Source organism: Oratosquilla oratoria, chromosome 11 (genome assembly GCF_046742065.1).
Source record: "Oratosquilla oratoria isolate Oo_2021 chromosome 11, ASM4674206v1, whole genome shotgun sequence".
Classification (NCBI taxonomy): domain Eukaryota; kingdom Metazoa; phylum Arthropoda; class Malacostraca; order Stomatopoda; family Squillidae; genus Oratosquilla; species Oratosquilla oratoria.
In genome coordinates this window covers 62,745,372-62,751,715 of record NC_134787.1, presented here as the reverse complement: position 1 = coordinate 62,751,715, position 6,344 = coordinate 62,745,372, and the positions used below count along the sequence as shown (strand labels likewise).

The 6,344-nt window shown below is 39.7% G+C and overlaps 1 pseudogene; it reads right to left on the bottom strand.

Annotated features, from left to right (window-relative positions):
* The window catches only part of LOC143030066 (uncharacterized), a 13,750-nt pseudogene extending 8,733 nt beyond the window's left edge, over positions 1-5,017 (bottom strand).
* Positions 5,018-6,344: the final 1,327 nt, after the last annotated feature.

Here is a 6,344-nt window from a genome sequence, read left to right as displayed (position 1 = left end):
TAAATTCCCAGTTACACCAAGCTTACGACCTGTTTGCGACCACCTTCGACCTATGCAAGGAATTGAAATGGAAAAAGTTGATGTGGTTGATAAGATGAAAATCTATGTACTGGGGACTATACAGTGTGTGCTGTAATATATCTATCGATCTATCTACTTATCTATCTTATTACCGACTACCAGCGACTTGCAAAGACTACCTGCAGGTCGTAAGCTTGGTGTGATTGGGCCGTAAGGGTCACCGTCCTAGCCTCCTGATAAGGTGGAAGTTTCGCGACGTTAAACCGAATCATTATCACTAAATTGTATTCTCTTGTGGAAACTGAGCAAACACTTTGTTCAATATTTCCTCCTGTGTTAATAGCTCTTCGTAAACTTTGCCATCTACTGTAAATTTAGAGATTCCATCCCCCTGTCTCAGCTTACCATCTATGAAACTGAAGAGTGAATTAGACTCATCTATGTATTTTCCAATAATACGCATTTAAACATCTTTCCTCCACAGATTATTGTGCAAGTATTTCTAACGTGTCTGTATGATACCATATTTTTTTTATTTTCTTGTCCCACTTTTTTATACCAAATATCCGCCTTCATTGGATTCTTTGATCAAGTTCTCTCTCTACTATCCCTTGGTACATTTTTCTTGCGTCCAAAGTATATATGCTTTCGAAACTTTCCAATTTTCCTTAGTTTGATCAGGATAAATTCCTATCAACCTGGTTCTTTGGAAGGAAAATCGTCGGTACAGGAAATTTTCCTTTTCCAAAATTGCAACTACCTTACCTGTAATGTTTATATTTAGGCTCTCTATCTTGTTTCATTCACGTGGATATCAAGAGCTACATGATCACTCTTTCTTATGGGGCATATGTAAATAAAAATATCCAATACAGTAATGCTCCATGGGTATTATCAGCTCCTGACTCGCTGTAGTGTCTTCTTTTCTTATTACAAAGGAATTACAAAAGAGGAGCATGCCGACAGGAGACCTTTTGGTCCAAAACTAGGTCTGGTGCAAAAAGAAATATATAGTAATGATCAATAAATAAATAAATAAATGAATAGATAAATAAATTATAATATAATTAATGATAAATAAAATGAGCAAATAAACAAATAGGTAAAGTTGAATGATAAACGAAGAGGTATATAGTAAATAATAATAGACTGACAGATAAATAACAATAAATGATAACCAAAGAAATAATAATAAACAAACTGATAAGAGAATGAATAAATGGGTGAAGTTAAATAATAAACAAACTGGTAAATAGTAAATGATAATAGACTGACAGATAAATAATAATATATGATAATCAAGAAAATAACAATAAACAGACAAATAATAAACAAATAAATGAATAATATATAAAATAAATGGCAGACATTACAGCATTTTCGTGTCACTTCATTTACCAATTGGGTCAAAGGATTTTGCACTGAATTATTTAACAGAATTTTCCATTACCACCAGCCTCCCACTCCTAATTCGTTTCCTTACAATTGAAATCACCCATCACGATAAAATCACTTTCTTTGCTTATTTCCTTCAAGTGTATGTGTGTGTGTGTGTGTGTGTGTGTGTGTGTGTGTGTGTGTGTGTGTGTGTGTGTGTGTGTGTGTGTGTGTGTGTGTGTGTGTGTGTGATTCACCATGGTCCTGGATCACGTGTTGAACTAGTGATCGACAGATATTTCCCTTCTGGAAGAGATCTCAGAGCTCATATACGACCGATCCATAGGTAATACTATGACCTTACACGCACACACACGCCCAACTCTTCACCCACGAGAGTTGGAGTAACGACCCGCAGCGCATCGATAGTGTGTGTGTGTGTGTGTGTGTGTGTGTGTGTGTGTGTGTGTGTGTGTGTGTGTGTGTGTACGTGTGAATTTGTATATGTATATACATTCCAGTAGACTATAAATGCGGTTTTACACTTACATATATTCCTCCTCAAACATTCCCTCTCAGCCCACAACAGCTACAAGGACGCATCTTATATTTGGCCTCTGCCTGGATACCCATTCCTTGAAATTCAGATCCAATTCCATTTCCAGCATTTCCATATTTACTTGATTCCAGTCGTTTACTCTGCTTTCCGTGGATGTCTGTCCTTTTATCCCCATTTCTCTCTCTATCTCTTTCTTCCTCTCCTCTCTCTCTACTTCCTTCTTCCTCTCTCTCCTTCCCTCTTCCTCCCTCTCTCTCCTTCCTTCTTCCCCTCTCTCTCTCCTTCGTTCTTCCTCTCTCTCTCCTTCCTTCTTCTCTTTCAGTCCTTCCTTCTTCCTCTCTCTCTGCTTCCTTCTTCCTCTCTCTCTCTCCTTTTTTCCTCTCTTTCTCTTTCTTTCTTCCTCTCTCTCTCCTTCCTTCTTATTCTTCTTCTCTTTCATTACTTCTTCCTCTCCCTCTCTCCTTCCTTATTCCTCTGTCTCTTTCTCTTTCTTCTTCTCTCTCTCTTTCTCTTTCTTCCTCTCCCAAACCCTTTTTCTTTCTCTCTCTATTTTTCTCTCTCTTCCTCTGTGTGTCTCTTTCCCTTTCCCTTTTCCTCTGCTTTTCTTTCCCTTTCCCTCTTTTTACTTCTCTTAATTCTCTTTTTCTCTGTTTCTCTTTCCTTCCCTTTTTTCTCTACCTCTCTTTCCCTCTTCCTCTTTTTTCTCTCCTTTTTCCTTCTCTCTCTCTCTCTTTCTCTACGTGTGTTTCCTATCTTCTCATAGCCCTCTTCACGTCATCCACTCACTTTCCCTTTTGCTACCTACACTCTTCGATTTCCTTGAAAAATTTTGTCCTCTTTTTTTATCTTCCGTCCTCCCTTCCTCCACATCATTTTCCTCCCAGGCTACCTTTGTCCACACACAGACTCACTTCCTCTTTCTTCACACACGAGTTTTTTTCTTCTTCTTTTTTTCTTCTTTTTTTCTCTTCCGTGTTTGCTTTTCTCCCTTTTCGTCCTGCATCGTGTACTTCTCACTGTTCCTGCAAGTTTATCTTTCTCTTTCTCATCTATTATATATTTTTTTCTCTACACTTATCTAATATTTCTCTCTTACTTTACCCGTTTCTTCTTCTTCTTTCCCTTCTCTCCCATTTTTGTTAATTCCATGAATTATCTGTCTTTGTTATTTTTCCCCACGCGGGATGTGATGCTCTTCAGCAAAATCCATAAAAAAATGGCTACGGTCCTCCTTTCACACCACCTCAACTTTCTTCTTCTTCTTTCCCTTCTTTCCCATTTTTTGTTAATTCCATGAATTATCTGTCTTTGTTATTTTTCCCCACGCGGGGTGTGTGATGCTCTTCAGCAGAATCCATACAAAAATGGCTACGGTCCTCCTTTCATACCACCTCAACCTTCTTCTTCTTCTTCTTCTTTCCCTTCTTTCCCATTTTTTTTTAATTCCATGAATTACCTGTCTTTGTTATTTTTCCCCACGCGGGGTGTGTGATGTTCTTCAGCAAAATCCATACAAAAATGGCTACGGTCCTCCTTTGACACCACCTCAACCTTCTTCTTCTTCTTTCCCTTCTTTTCCATTTTTTTTTTTTTTTTTGTTAATTCCATGAATTATCTGTCTTTGTTATTTTTCCCCACGCGGGGTGTGTGATGCTCTTCAGCAGAATCCATACAAAAATGGCTACGTTCCTCCTTTCACACCTTCTTCTTCTTCTGTATGAGCCATCTCCATCCAACGTCTCCCGAGACTCCATCTCATCCACCTCACCCTTTCCATTTGACACTCACATTCTGAATCGATTTTTCTCTCGTGTTCTCTCCTGCTCTCTCTCTCTCTCTCTCTCTCTGCATACTCCTTCTCACCTCTCTTTCTCTTCTTCCATCTCCTCTCATTCAATGTCCTTCTAATCACTCTGCAATCGACCCTGAGATTCGCTCTTTAGTCCTTCTTATCTAATCTCGTCTCACCGTTATTTCCGTACGTTTTTCCTTACCCATCTTCCACCTCTTCCACGTGGATCATACCATGTCTTCCACTTCTTCCTTGTGGATCATACCATGTCTCCACCTCTTCTTTGTGGATTATACCATGTCTTCCACCTCTTCCTTGCGGATTATACCATGTCTTCCACCTCTTCCTTGCGGATTATACCATGTCTTCCACCTCTTCCTTGTGGATTATACCATGTCTTCCACCTCTTCCTTGTGGATCATACCATGTCTTCCACCTCTTCCTTGTGGATTATACCATGTCTTCCACCTCTTCCTTGTGGATTATACCATGTCTTCCACCTCTTCCTTGTGGATTATACCATGTCTTCCACCTCTTCCACGTGGATCATACCATGTCTTCCACCTCTTCCTTGTGGATCATACCATGTCTTCCACCTTTTCCTTGTGGACCATACCATTTACCATCAACTTCTCTCTCTCGCTTTACCCAGGTCCTGTCTCTGGCTCAACCTGCTCTCCCTATCGTCTGAGTTTATATCTCTGTCTTCTCTCATTACCTTGACTGCTCTCTCTCTCTCTCTCTCTCTCTGTCCTTTCCTTCTCTCTCTGTCATTTCCATCTCTCTCCGTCATTTCCTTCTCTCACCGTCATTTCTTTTTCTCTGCGTCATTTTCTTTTCTCTGCGTCATTTCCATCGCTCTCCGTCCTTTCCTTCTCCCTCCGTCCTTTCCTTCTTTCTCCGTCATTTCTTTTTCTCTTCGTCATTTCCTTCTCTCTCCGTCATTTCTTTTTCTCTTCATTTCCTTCTTTCTCCGTCATTTCCTTTTCTCTCTGTCATTTCCATCTCTCTCCTTCTTTTCCTTCTCCCTCCGTTCTTTCCTTCTTTCTCCGTCATTTCTTTCTCTCTTCGTCATTTCCTTTTCTCTCCGTCCTCTCTCTCTCCGTCCTTTCTCTCACTCTCTCTGTCCTTCTCTCTCCGTCCTCTCTCTCACTCTCTCTGTCCTTCTCTCTCCGTCCTCTCTCTCTCTCTCTCTCTCTCTCTCTCTCTCTCTCTCTCTCCCTCTCTCTCTCTCTCTCTCTCTCTTCGTCATTTCCTTCTCCCTCCATCATTCCACATCTTTTCTCCTCGTGTCTTTTATCTCCATCTGTAACTGCAATTTTTTTTTTTTAATTTCTCACACACATTACGTCTCGCGTCTCCATTTCTCTCCACTTGTCCTCCGAACCTCCTCTTTTCTTTTGATCCATCCTCTCTCTCTCTCTCTCTCTCTCTCTCTCTTCCCTCCATTCCACTCCCCTACAACATCATTCTCTATGTTCTCCACTTACTCCTCGCCTCTTCTCTCTCTCTCTCTCTCTCTCTCTCTCTCTTCCCTCCATTCCTCTCTCCTTTAACATCATTCCCTACGCTCTCCACTTACTCCTCTTCTCTTCTCTTCTCTCTCTCTCTCTCTCTCTCTTCTCTCTCCCTCTCTCTCTATACTCCTATCTATCCTCCAGCGGCCGATCTTCCTCCAACTCAATTGCATCCTGTTTGTCTATCTCCTCTAGCGTCTCCAGACTTCTCCAGGTCCTGTCCAGCGCACACTTGGTCTCTTCTTCCCTCTCACTCTCTCTCTCTCTTTCTCTATTTTCTCCAAATTTATTTTCTCCACTTCTAGATCTTTGATCTCACTTTTACGCTATTCTTCTTCTTCTTCTTCTTCGTTGTCGTTTCTTACGTTTTGTCTCATGTCTTTCAGATTTCTGTTTATCTACGTCGTCTAAGTAAATTAATTCGTTGCTTTGTTTACTTTAGTGTATCTATTCATAATCTTTGCTTCGAGATGTACGATGGGGTTTTCCATCCGTTTATTTATTTTTCAATATAAATTGTTATCTGTTTTGAGTACGGATTCTGAGTGCATTTTATCTTTTACTCTCCAGTCGTCGATTCCTTAGTTTATCTCAACATTCCTTTTCCATTGGCTAAAAACCTTTGCTCTCCATTTTGTCCTACCAACGCGATCGTCGCTTCAGGTTTTCCACCATCTTGGATTATCGCCAGTAATAAGGTTACCAGTAATGGCAGTTCTACGTGCAGACTTTGCTGCAGCGTTTTTTTTTTTTTTTTTTTTTTAATTTACCTATTTATCTTATTCTTTATTTCTATTTTTATTTTATTTTTATTTTTATTTATTTTTTTTCATTTCAATTTTACTTCAATTTTACTTCAATTTAATTTTATTTTAACTTTATTTATTTTATTTATTTTATCTTATTATTATTATTATTATTATTATTTTGCTCATGATGACCTTTATATGACTCTTCGTCCTTGCCGAACCTTCTCTCCAGATGTCTCCCTGACCTTTGACCTTTTACTGCTGTGCGCCTCTCCCCTTGACATCGAAATCCCTCTTATCTTCAGATCCTTGGTGATCTTTCCCGAACA